We start from the raw sequence: 14,087 nt of genomic DNA on the forward strand, positions 1-14,087 counted from the left end.
TCTTTTTTCGTGGGTATCTCAATACTAATATTATCTATCCTTCTGCTTCACTCTTTACCATTTGCTTTCTGGGTTTGCTGGAAATAAAATATTTCATTATTGTTTTCATGATAGGATCCCTAGTTCCTGGCTTCCATAGCTTGTTCTCATTTATTTCTTGAATACACCTGAGTATCTCATTTTCAAGGCAGAGCTTTTTTAGTTCTTGAGAGATGGAAACTTTTATTTTTCACTCATATTTGATTGACAGTTCAAATGATTATAGATTTCTTGGTGAAAATTTATTTTCCCTTAAGAATTGGAAAGCTTTGAACAACTTCTCTGTAGGATCGATTGCTATTATTCCTGTGCCTATGACTTGTTTTTATCTCTCTTGATGCTTTTAAGGTCCAATATTTATATTTTTGTTGTTCTAAAATTTAATGTCTAGTTATGTGGTTTAAAAAATGTATCATGTTGCAGATAATTTTTTTTCTTCTTTTCTAAGTAAGAGGCGGGGAGATCGAGAGACAGACTCCCACATGTGCTCCAACCGGGATCCACATACCAACCCCCATCTGGGGCTGATACTCTGCCCATCTTGGGCCCTGCTCACAACCAAGTGATTTTTAGTGACTGAAGCAGAGGCTCCATGAAGCCATCCTCAGTGCCTGGGGCTGATGCGCTCAAACCAATCGAGCCATGGCTGTGGGAGGGGTAGAAAGAGAGAGAAAGAAGGGGGAGGGAGAGGGGTGAAGAAACAGATGGTCACTTCTCCTATGTGCCCTGACTGGGAATTGAACCCAAGACATCCACACACCGTGCTGACACTCTACCACTGAGCCAACTGGCCCCAGGACCTTTTAATATATTTTTGAAATTTATTTCTCCCTTTCATTTTCCCTTTTTTCTTGCTATAGTATCTATTGATTAGATTTTGAAGCTTCTACAGCCATCTTTGTCATCTTTTAATTTTTTCCATATGGTTGGTTTTTATAATTCTCCAATTTATTTTTCAACCTTTTATTGATTTTTATGTTTCAGCATAGTTTTACTTTCTAAGAGTTTTTTTTTCCTTATTCTGATTGTGTGTTTCTCAAAGCTTCTGGTTCTGTACTTTTCTAACTATGTGGTTAGCTACTTGTAAAAAGTATTGTAAGACTCTATTTCAAGTCTCATAACATGAGTCATATTGCAGAAAAGGATACTTTCACACCTACCAGAGAAAGAAAGCCATAAATAAAGTCAAGAGGATTCTGGTCAATTAGCTTATAAAGGAAGTACGTAGCTGTTTGGCTGTGTGAGAGGTGACAAATGCATGACCCCAGAATATCTTTTGACGGGGTAAGATACAGATTGGAAGTTATGACTTTTTAGAGATGTGCAGGATGTGCAGGGTCCTGATTTATTAATATGGTGTTTGAGAACTGTGTACAGTCTGGCTCCTGTTACTCTCCCCTCTAACATACTTACACTCATGTGATTGCAAGTACTGGAACACCCATCAGCTTTCCAGATGTTGACCATAACCTTCTATTCCCACCCCTGCAATGGCCTACCTTATTTCAGCATCTGTTAACCCACCTATTCATAGCAGGCACACAACAAATATTTCTTCTATAACGTTTCAAACCAAAGAGACATATGGATCCTACTTGCATAGTTGTCCAGGGAATAAGTGAGAAAATATTTTCTTCTAATGATTTTCCTTTAGGAAAAAATTATTTTAACTGAAAGCGTAATAATTCCTTGGATGAGATGTGTTCTAAGGAGGCACACTTGATGCCTCTACAGTATTTCTCACAAGCAGCCTTTTAGATGAGGAAACTGAGGTGCAGAGAGGTCAGTTAACTTGTTAATGGTGACAGTTATGATGTAGCAGAGGTGAGTATTTCAGCTAGGGTCTATTTCAACCCAATGCCGAGAGCTCCTCTGTTTTTTCCCCTCTTTTTCTTGTTATCATTCAATTATGTACCTAAGAGAAGAATGTTGTTCACAGTCACTCTTCAACAGTAGTGTAGAAATGGGTTGACCAGGCCACTTCCACTCGGAAAAAGGAATATCTGATTATATCAGAGACATATGCTAAATGTTCATGGATAATTACTTCTATTAGAGGAAGAATTAATGAAGATGTCCAATTATTTTAGCGTCTCCAGCAAACTCTATTGTGATTTATCCTGAGTTTGATCTTAACATCAATTAGTAATAGATTCTGTATTTACATTTAGAAATATATTTCACATTTCTCTATTTCACTCTTTGCTATTTTAATTGCATAGGCTATCCCTTCCTTGCCTGTCCTGCCTGATATTTCATTGGTTAGCCATTGAATATCTGCTGCTTTTATTTTTCAATGTGGTTTTTTTTCATACACTATAGAAACATAGCTAAGGCTTTTAAAAAATTCAAACAGTTTACTATAATCGAAAGTCAGGTAGACCTAATTTTAGTCTTAGCTTTAAAACTGACTAGATATATGCTTTTAGTCAACCAAATAACCTGTCTGTACTATTTCATCATTTGTAAAAGAAGGGACTTAAACTTGCCTTGTAGGGTGATACAGAAATTAGAGAATATGTTTAAAGCACATAGAACAATGCCAAACCCATAGTAGCCTCTCAGTAAATGGTAGCCATTGTTTTCTTGCTCCCTTTTAAAAGTATAAACCATTATACCTTTAAGAAGTCATCCAGTTTCTACTTGAATATCACCAGAGCTGAAAGCTTGTTCTGTGAAGTCCCAGCTCTAACATATACAAGCTGTGGGACCTCAAAAATAAATCACTTTGACTCTTAATTTCATCATTTGTAGAATGAGGATGATAATGGTACCTATAACCCAGGGTTGTGACGAGGAATAGATGACATACACTGCTTATATTGTGCTTGTAATAGTGTCTGGTAATCAGTAAATGCTCAAAAAATATTAACTAGCAAAAGTAGTAAGAGTGGGGCATTTCCTAAAACTACTACATTTTGTCACCTGCTATGTTTTTTCACAGCAAAAGTTGTTCCAATTTTCCCTTGTATGTGATGATTAATTATAATGAAGAATACAACGCACTGTGAATTAATTTTTAACTTGGTTTAATGAGGCTGCACTCTTTAGCTAGCAACCCACTCCAGCTGCCTACCAGCCACCTACCCTAGTAAGCCTTTAAATAAACATTTGCTGAACGAATTGTCTGTGTCAGGGGTCTGCAAAATCTCTCTTGTAAAGTGTCAGATAGTAAATATTTTCGATTTGATGCCATATGGTATCTGTTGCAATTAGTCAGTTCTGTCATTGTCGCATGAAAGCAGCCATACACAACATGAAAATGATGGGCATGGCTGTGCTTTAGTAAAACCTGATTTATGAAGACGGTCAGTAGGTTGGATTTTTGCTGAAGTTTACTGACCTCACATCTACAGAATAAAGAAATTAGGCCCCCAATACTTACAGTGAAATGCACATCAATATGGGTCTAATTGGAAATATTTCCAAGTGAGAAAATGTTTTATTCTGTACAGAAAAAAAAAAAGGAATATTAGTGAAAAGATACAAATGCATTCTCCATACATAACAAGATTCCAAGCACCAGTTTCTAAACTTTTAAGCTCAAAGCACAATTAATTATTTTAGATGTTCAGCTGAAACACATTTCTAAGAAACTGAAGCCAGAATTCATATAGAGCCACTCTGGATTTTTAGAAATTAAATTTTATATGAGAGGAATACCCTCAGTGGTATGTGAGATGAGTACATTTTCCAAATGTGAGTGAGCAACTACTTGGTGCAAAACTATTAGTTCTACAGGATTTAAGACCCAACTCAAATGCTACTTCCTTCCCAAGGTCTTATTCAGTCCTCTCCTGCCACAAACAGTCTCCTTTCTTTTGATAGTGAAATAAACTTATTCTTGCTATCAACATCTGTAGACTACCCTATATATTATATCATATGATTATGTAATAGCTATTCTAGAGTTTTTAATTTACTTATCCATTTTTAGAGAGAGAGGAGAGAGAGAGAAGGGAGGGAGGAGTGGGAAGCATCAACTCCCATATGGGCCTTGACCAGGCAAGCGCTTGGTTTTGAACTGGTGTCCTCAGCATTTCTGGTTGATGCTTTATCCATAGTGCCATCACAGATCAGGCCTGTAATAGCTATTCTTTGAGCTTGTAAGGTACTTGAGGATGGGATCTGCTCCTGACAAGTGTGGGTCCTCCAGCATGCCCTACTTATGCCTTGTATGCAGCAGGCACCCGGGTTGTTCTTGTTGACTTTTTGAATTTTTCTTTCACTTGCTTCATAGAACAATAAGCTGGAATGATGCAAAAAGCAATCTGTTTGACAGTCTGAGTTCTAATTATGACTTGATCACTTGCTAGCAATACACTTAACCTATGAATCAGCCTCAGTTTCCTCATCTATAGAATGAGGATCATTCTAACACTGACTGCATTGTTTCGTGAGGATTAAATGTGTTGACATATGTCAAGTGCCTACCAGAAAACCTAACACATAAAACAGAAGCTTTTATTGTAGCTAAAGGATGTATGCAAAATCTTTTGTTTTACTCACTACATGATGTAATTGTTTTTAAAATGACTAATTAATTAATAACCCACTTGTAAGTAAATGTCAACAATATGAAAAAGACAATGAATATATCCTTTGTGCATAAATTAGTGAAATGCTATGTTGTTTTCTGCCTATCAACAAACATTTTATCCATTGTACTTTTTAAAAGTTACCACAGTAGCAAAAAACAATTCTATCATATATTCAATTTGAATGAACTTCTAGAAGGAGTTCTATTTCTTACTTTGAATCTGTGGCCAAACTGAGATTTGGTTCTACTTATTAGGCTCCTGTGTCCTGAAAACAGGTAAAATGAACAGGAATTATATAGAAACTTGCTGGAGAAAAGAGATAGTGAAGTCTATGTTCTTTTTATATACTAATACTAATACTGACCAGTACCTACTTTATACTGGAAGGAAGAGACTACCATAAAGAGTTGAAAGGCATTGCTAACCTTGTTCTGTTCTTTACTTCTGGCATGTGTACGTGTCTAAGTATAAGACTGCAACACGACTCTTCTGTGAGACTCTGCAGCCCAGAGCTGCTCAGGCTGGGTCCCTATCTCCTCTCTTCGTGTGCCCTTTCTCCGTATCCTGCTCCTTTCTGCACTCAGCTTCCTAAGATGGTTTTCATTCCCCCTAGAGTGTGTCAGTCAGTCCCCAGACCTCCTAGCTAGTAGCTTAAGCTATTAGAAAAGTGTGTTAAAAAAACAAAAAACAAAAATGCTTCTTGCTGGGCACAAAGGTAAAGACTTGGGGGTAGCCATAATGGTGACACACATAGCTTTAGGAAAAGTACAAATGAAAAAAGGAAGAGGAACAAATAGGTGGATAATAATGAGAGAGAAATGGTAGAATAAATGGAGAAGAATAAAAGAAATGAAAAGGAAAACTGTGGGTTGCATCTGTAATCCTTGGCCACAAATGAGATATCAGTTTTTCAGACATTTATGATGATGGAAATACAAGGTGTGGAAACTTGAGCAATTTGTCATTGTCACCTGAATGTAGAGAAGAAATTACAAAATGTTATATACCTTTGGTGAGTCATTTTTCATTGCAACAAGTGAGCAGCTGGCTACCAAAAATAGTACTTTAGGGCTGATCTTTTTATGATAATTAGGTGTATAATTTACTCTTAAATTGTTTCATACTTTAGGCACATATATTTAACTTAGAAACCAAATATATATCAGGTTCTTAATGTAACCTGATTTTCTCAGGTCAGAGTATTTCAAAGGCAACTATTTCTATAGCTTCTCAGACACAATTAGGCTAATTTATTTTAATGCCCCAGTTTCTTCATCTATATACAACGCATATGACACTGACTTAGGCAGTTCTTGCTTGGCATATTAGAGGTGTTTCTGTTGAGAATTGTTTTTGTTTTGTGTCTCAAACAAATGGACAGGATGTCGAATGGCTTGCCAATTTTGTCTATCTTACTTTCATAATTTTATTTTATATTAATGTGTCAATAGAAATGTTATAATTTCTTAATTCTAACTTGTTTTCATAGTTCCTTTTCCATATTAATAGTCCTTTAGAATGTATGCTTCTGTATTTCATTTTTACTGGATTTTTAAAATGATTTTGTTTTTACTAGTTTTAAATACCTCCATGACACCTTTCTATTGGGGCAGATGAGAGGATTAATTCTGGGAACAGTGATCATTGTCCAGCTCTTGGAAAGACCTGAGTCTTGTGGTCTTTACAAAATAAATTCTTTTCCATGTTGTTCTGTTTAATGAAATGTTGATATAGAAGAAAACATCATAATATTGTCAACACAACAGTCTAAAAAAAATTAAAGAAAGAATGCTTTCATTGAGGACCATCCATAGCCTAATTTCAGCCATGCCTCTGGGAGGCATCGGAATAAGAAGCTGCCCAGAGTGTGGCAGACTAGAGCGCAGATCCCTCATAGGGAGACTTTCTGTACTAATGTCCCTGTGCTTAAGCCACCACTTAAGCCACCACTTAAACCACTATCTCAGGTTCCAAGTCTTTGCCCAGCTGGCATCCCTCATATAAAAAGGTTGAATCTTATAAGTTAATGTGTCACATTAGGATGCCTTCTTTTATGTGTAAAGCAAATTGTGTTTGTAAAACACCACAAAAGCAATCTCTTAGTTACTTTTTCTTCTTTTCCCTTAATGAATTAATATTATGAGAGTCTGTGAAAATTAAGCTTAAGAGACAATCTTATTCTGGAAAATAATCTTTTTTTTTCAAGCAGTATTAAAACTTGACAGATGGAGTAGAATTATTATAGGAGTTACAGCAAGGAAATCTCATTTATGAAAATAAAACTGTGTTTGTAAGAAGGAGAGGGAAATTTTAATTGGAAAAGTTTACATTAAGACAAAGGGTTTGTACCTGGAAAATAAAAGTGATAAAAACAGGGTTGAAGGTACCGATAGGGAATTTGGAAAAATCTTGCTCCTAGTAATAAAGCCACCATTATATTAGTATGAACAGAGGGTCAGTCATGAGTACTGTAGTACGCTCTACTTATTTGCAGAGGTTCTTGGGAAATGTGAACCCATTTGCAGTCGAGTGTTAGTTTAAGCAAGTTATATATAGTATTTTCTCTATTTCTGAAATGTCCTCATAGATATGAGGGTCTATATGCTATCTGAGTGTGGGACAAGACTCACTGGCTGTGACTCAGACTGCGTTATGCCTCTTCCTCCCTGACACCCCTACCAGTTTGTTCCACCATTCACATCTGGGCCTGGAATGGTAAAGCTGAGAATTAGTGCTCACCCTTGAGAATGGAGAGAATGATGTTAAAAGGGATTTCTGATCCTAATATTGACCTAAGTAACAATCCTAAATGTTTTGGAGGCAGGGCACTTCTACTATCTTAAGAGTTCTCCACTCAGTTGGAAAATAATTGTTCTTAGAAGCTACTTGTTGGATTCATGAATAATTTTAAACATTTTGTTGCAGTATGAAAGGAAGGCTCACCAAAACCAGATTTTATGTATAAAAATAGATTATTATTTTAACCAACACCAAGTATATGAAAATAAATTTTTATATGGATATATTGAAAACTATAGTCATGGTTACTGTGACCGTCAGAATTTTTTTTTCTTTCTCTTTATCCTGGAAAGAAATCAAAACATATGTTTCTGAGATTTTAGGATAATAAATAGTATTCATTTTTATTCCAATTCAAATAAAAAGTATTTATATCAAATGAGATAATTTCTTCAACAAAGATATCTAAGATGAAATTGAATAATCTTTTTGATTCCTCTGGGACTTGTTTTGCAGTCATTGGAACAATAGCTAGCCATCATATAAATAGGTCAGAATTATACATTTCAGGGGTTCAATTACTCTTTATATACATATGTGTAAATTATTTAACTAGCTTTTAAATATATATTGGATGCTATGGAAGATACTAAAATAAAGGAAAGAAAAAATTATAATTGACGTGAAAGGACTTAAACTCCAGGAGGAAATACTTGAACTCTAGGAGGAATTTCTAGAGAACATTAAATTGGTAATAATTTGTTCAGTATTATATGTTAAGTGCTGAGACATTTCCAAGTAAAAACCTGAACACGTAGAGTCAGGATGATCAAGGAAGTCAGAGATTTTAAATCTTTTTTGTTCAGAATATCATTTCTCTGATTACCACAAAATTGCATGTTCACTGAAGAAAATTTGAAAAGGAAATTGCCTATATACCCTTACTCTGAAATTATTGTTGTTTGCTTCTATGAATTGAGCTACACATTCTCATTTACCTGTAGCAATTTCTGCATGGAACAGCCTTCCCAACCTCTTCACCTGGCTAATTCTTATTCATCCTTCAGAGCCCTGCTTTAAATGGCATTTGCCTCAAAAATGTTTTCAAACTTCCTGAATTATTTCAGGTCCTCCTGCTAAGATGCTCCTGTGTAGTCTGTGGGTTTCCTCCACATTCATCAATTGTTTATAATCCTTGATTCTGGTGAATGCTGGGGATACAATGACAGTCATGATCAACAGGATCGCTGCCATCATGGAGTTGGCAATTATAGTGGACACATAAGAAACAAACAAACAAAAGGAATATGTAAATATGATTTTGTTGTAATTACTTGTAAATGTATGTTCCTCACTAAACCATCATCTCCATAGGGTAAGAACCATTCCTGTTTTGTTTAGAGGATTTAGATAGTAACTTAATGTGTATGCATTTTAAATGAATAGAGTGAACAAATGACATTGTACATTTTTCACATTAATTCATGTACATAAACATACAATTTTCATATACGATACCTAAAATTGGAATCTTTATATATTATATAGTTTTTAAATTTTTTATTAATTTAAATTTATTGTGTTAACATGGATTCAAGTGTCCCACTCAATATAACACTCTCACTCCCCACCCCGGTGTCCCTCATTACACTCCCTTTGTCTCCCTACCACTAACTCCCTTGCCCTTCCCTCTGGGATTTTTTGTCCTGTTATCTGTATCTATGTGTTATGTATACAGTATATAATTTCACTAATCCCTTCACCTTCTCTGATCCCATCCCCTCATCCCCCTTCCCTCTGACAGCTGTCCCTCTGCTCCCTGTGACCCTGCCTCTGCCTCTATTCCATTCCTCAGTTCACTTTGTTCATTAGATTCCACATATAAGTGAGATCATATGATATTTGTCTTTCTCTGCCTGGCTTATTTCATTTAGCATAATAATCTCCAGGTCCATCCATGCTGTCACAAAAGGTAATATTTCCTTTTTCACGGGTGCATAGTATTCCATTGTGTATATGTACCACTGCTTTTTTTTTTTTTTTTTACAGAGACAGAGAGAGAGTCAGACAGGCAGGAATGGAGAGAGATGAGAAGCATCAATCATTAGTTTTGCATTCATTGACTGCTTTCTCATATGTGCCTTGACCGCGGGCCTTCAGCAGACCAAGTAACCCCTTGCTCGAGCCAGCAACCTTGGGTCCAAGCTGGTGAGCTTTGCTCAAACCAGATGAGCCCACGCTCAAGCTGGTGACCTCGGGGTTTCGAACCTGGGTCCTCCATGTCCCAGTCTGATGCTCTATCCACTGTGCCACCGCCTGGTCAGGCTGTACCACTGCTTTTTAATCCACTCATCCACTGATAGAAACTTGGGCTATTTCCAGATCTTGGCTATTGTAAACAATGCTGTGATAAACATAGGGGTGCATATCTTCTTTTGAATCAGTGATTTATTTTCTTAGGATATATTCCTAAAAGTGGGATAGCTGGGTCAAAAGGCAGTTCCATTTTTAATTTTTTGAAGAAACTCCATACTGTTTTCCACAGTGGCTGCACAAGTCTGCATTCCCACAAGCAGTGCAGGAGGGTTCCCTTTTTTGCACACCCTTGCCAGCACTTATATAGTGTTGTTTTGTTAATGAGCACCATTCTTACAGGTGTGAGGTGGTATCTTATTGTGGTTTTAATTTGCATTTCTCTGAAAATTAGCGACATTGAACATTTTTTCGTATGCCTAATGGCTATCTGCATGTACTCTTTGGAGAAGTGTCTATTCAGTACTTTTGCTTTTTTTTTTGTATTTTTCTGAAGCTGGAAACGGGGAGGCAGTCAGACAGACTCCCACATGCACCCAACCGGGATCCACCTGGCATGCCCACCAGGGGGCGATGCTCTGCCCATCTGGGGTATTGCTCCGTTGCAACCAGAGCCATTCTAGCACCTGAGGCAGAGGCCATGGAGCCATCCTCAGCACCCGGGCCAACTTGGCTCCAATGGAGCCTTGGCTGCGGGAAGGGAAGAGAGAGACAGAGAGGAAGGAGAGGGGGAGGGGTGGAGAAGCAGATGGGTGCCTCTCCTGTGTGCCCTGGCCGGGAATCGAACCCGGGACTCCTGCACATCAGGCTGCCGACGCTCTACCACTGAGCCAACCGGCCAGGGCTGCTTATTTTTTAATTGGATTGTTCACCTTCCTAGTATTGAGTTTTAGAAGTCCTTTATAAATTTTGGTTATTAACCCCTTATAAGACGTATTGGCAAATCTGTTCTCCCATTGTGTGGGTTGTCTTTTTATTTTGTTCATGGTGTCTATTGCTGTGCAAAAGCTTTTTAGTTTGATATAGTTCCATTTGTTTATTTTGTCCTGTATTTCACTTGCCTGTGGAGATAAATTGGCAGAAATATTGCTACGAGAGATATCAGAGAGTTTATTGCCTGTGTTTTCTTCCAAGGTGTTTATGGTTTCATGACTAACATTTAAGTCTTTTATTTATTTTGAATTTATTTATTTATTTATTTATTTATTTATTTATTTTATTATTATTTTTTTTTTCATTTTTCTGAAGCTGGAAACAGGGAGAGACAGTCAGACAGACTCCCGCATGCGCCCGACCGGGATCCACCCGGCACGCCCACCAGGGGCAACGCTCTGCCCACCAGGGGGCGATGCTCTGCCCATCCTGGGCGTCGCCATGTTGCGACCAGAGCCACTCTAGCACCTGGGGCAGAGGCCACAGAGCCATCCCCAGCGCCCGGGCCATCTTTGCTCCAATGGAGCCTTGGCTGCGGGAGGGGACGAGAGAGACAGAGAGGAAAGCGCGGCGGAGGGGTGGAGAAGCAAATGGGCGCTTCTCCTGTGTGCCCTGGCCGGGAATCGAACCCGGGTCCTCCGCACGCTAGGCCGACGCTCTACCACTGAGCCAACCGGCCAGGGCCGGTTTCATTGACCTTTTGTATTGTTTTTTTAGCCTCTATGTCATTTATTTTCATTCTGATCTTTATTATTTCCTTCCTTCTACTTCCTCTGGGCATTATTTGTTGTTCTTTTTTTAGTTCTTTTAGATGCAGGGTTATTTGAGTTTTTTCTTGCTTCTTTAGATATGCCTATAATGCTATGAACTTCCCTTTCAGGACTGCTTTTGCTGTGTCCTATAAATTTTGAGTAGTTATATGTTCATTTTCATTTGTTTCAAGAAAATTTTTTTCTTCCTTGATCTCGCTGTTAACCCATTTGTTATTTAATAATATGCCATTTAGCCTCCAAGTGTTTGAATGTTTTTCAGTTTTTCTATTTTAGTTGATTTCTGGTGTCATACCATTGTGATCAGAGAAGATGCTTGATATGATTTCAGTCTTCTTAAATTATTGAGACTTGTTTTGTGTCCTAACATGTGATCTTACCCTAGAGAATGTACCATAAGCACTTGAAAAGAATGTTTATTCTACTGCTATGGGGTGAAGGATTCTGAAGATATCTATTAAATCTAGTTGACCTAGTGTGTCATTTAAGGTGGCTGTTTCCTTGTTAATTTTCTGTCTGGAGGATCTATCCATTGATGTTAGTGAGGTATTAAAATCCTCCACTATTATAGTATTGCTGTTGATCTCGCCCTTTATGTTCATCAAAATCTGCTTTATATATTTAGGTGCTCCTATATTAGGCGCATAGATATTTACAATGGTTATATCCTCCTGTAAGATTGCTCTCTTTATCATTATGTAGTGATCTTCTTTATCCCTCACTATAGCCTTTGTTTTAAAGTCTATTTTGTCAGATATAAGTATTGCTACCCCATCTATTTCATTTCCATTTGCATGCAATACTTTTTTCCATCCCTTCATTTTCAGTTTATGAAATGGGTCTTTTGTTCTGAAATGGGTCTCTTGTAGACAGCATATGTATGGGTCCTATTTTCTTATCCATGCAGCTACCCTATGTCTTTTGATTGGAGCACTTAATTTGTTTACATTTAAGGTTATTATTGATATGTACCTATTGCCATTTTATTCTTTAAATCTACAATCCTCCACAAAGAAAACTAGATAGAAGGTGATGGAGGACAATCTGACTTTGGGTGATGGGTATGCAACAGAATTGAATGACAAGATAACCTGGACATGTTTTCTTTGAATATATGTATCCTGATTTATTGATGTCATCCCATTAAAATAAAAATTTATTTATAAAAAAAATAAATCTACAATTTATTTTTTTCTTTTTCTATATATTTTTTTCCTTTGCTTATTTTATAGCAGGCCCCTTAACATTTCTTGCAGTTCTGGTTTGGTTGTAATGAGTTCCTTGAGGTTTTTATGTGTTTTTTTTTTTTTTTATTGTCTGGGAAGCTTTTTTTCCTTTTCTCCTTCAATTTTAAATGATACCCTTGCTGGATAAAGAATATTTAGTTTTCATTTAACATTATGAAACACATTTCTATGTGACTATATGTTTTATTTGTTGCATAATATTCCATTACAAAAGTGTACTAGGATAATTATTTGACCATCCCCTACTGCAATTCTTATTTTTACTGTTTTGCTGCCTCAGAACTACACATTCATTTATGTTGTTTCCAGTAGTGTTCTGTTATGAATTATGTTCCGCATAATTTCTTATATCTTTGATTACATTTTCTCAGAAAAAAAATTAATCACTGAACAGAGGTTCTTATCTTTTTTAAGGCTTTGTGTGTCAATTGCCAAATTGAATTCCTGTAAGATGAGTAATACTTCATTATGGGACAATCTAGGCAAATTCATTAGGTTTTGAAACTAGAAATGCATGTGACCTAATCAAAAGAAGGCTGCCGGATCAAAGACACTGCAGTCAGAAGTAGCAGCAGTTAAGGAAGCAAGCAATGAGCGAGTTATGGTTGTACAGTGAAGCATTCTTTGACTTGTTTACTTTTGCCATAGTTTTGCATTCTTTAGATTTTTATATTAATAGAATCATATGATATACATTCTTTTGTGTTTTGGCCTTTCTTCACTTAGCATAATGTTTCTGAAATCTATCCTTATAGCGGTTGTATAGTTTTGTCTGGTTTTAATATTAGAGTCATTGCTGGCCTCATAGAATGAGAGGATTTCCTTTGCTTTTGTCTTCTGAAAGAGATTGTAGAAAATTACTATAATCTCTTTCTAAGATGTTCAGAAACACTCATTGATTAATCTGTCTGGGCATAGTGCTTTCTGTTTTGGAATATTATTAATTATTATTTAAATTGCTTTAATAGATATAAGACTATTCAATTGCCTATTTCTTTTTATGTGAGTTTTGGCCAATTATGTTTTTAAAAGAATTGGTCATTCATCTGGGTTTTCAAATTTGTGGACATAGAATTGTTCATAGTATTTCTTATTTATCATTTTAATGTCCACTGGGTCTATCTTCTTTCATACCTGGTATTAGCAATTTTTACCTTTTTTTTTCTTATTTAATCTGACTAGGAGCTTATCAACTTTGTTCATTATTTTCAAAGAACCAGCTTTTGATTTTCTTGATTTCCTCTACTGATTTTTTTGTTTTAAGTTTCACTGATTTCTACTCTAATATTTATTATTTTTTTCTGTTTACTTGAATTTAATGTGTTCTTTTTTTTCTGTTTTCTAAGGTGAAGCTTAGATGATTGATTTTAGATTTATTTTCCATTATATGCACTTGATGGTATTGAATTCCTTCTACCCACTGCTTTCTCTAAATCCCACAGTTATTTTGTGTTTTTATTCTCATTTACATCAAAATACTTCAAAATATTTTTAATGTGTCTTGA

General features: G+C 36.3%; 1 protein-coding gene and 1 non-coding gene across 6 annotated transcripts in view; one reads left to right on the forward strand and one right to left on the reverse strand.

Moving 5' to 3' along the window:
* The window catches only part of ANKS1B (ankyrin repeat and sterile alpha motif domain containing 1B), a 1,043,795-nt gene that overhangs the window by 322,070 nt on the left and 707,638 nt on the right, over nt 1–14,087 (forward strand). The window lies entirely within an intron of this gene.
* On the reverse strand, nt 10,399–10,477 carry TRNAI-GAU (transfer RNA isoleucine (anticodon GAU)). Its single transcript has one exon. It is a non-coding gene; the product is annotated as a tRNA-Ile (tRNA).

The sequence above is a fragment of the Saccopteryx leptura genome, chromosome 1 (assembly GCF_036850995.1).
Source record: "Saccopteryx leptura isolate mSacLep1 chromosome 1, mSacLep1_pri_phased_curated, whole genome shotgun sequence".
NCBI lineage: Eukaryota > Metazoa > Chordata > Mammalia > Chiroptera > Emballonuridae > Saccopteryx > Saccopteryx leptura.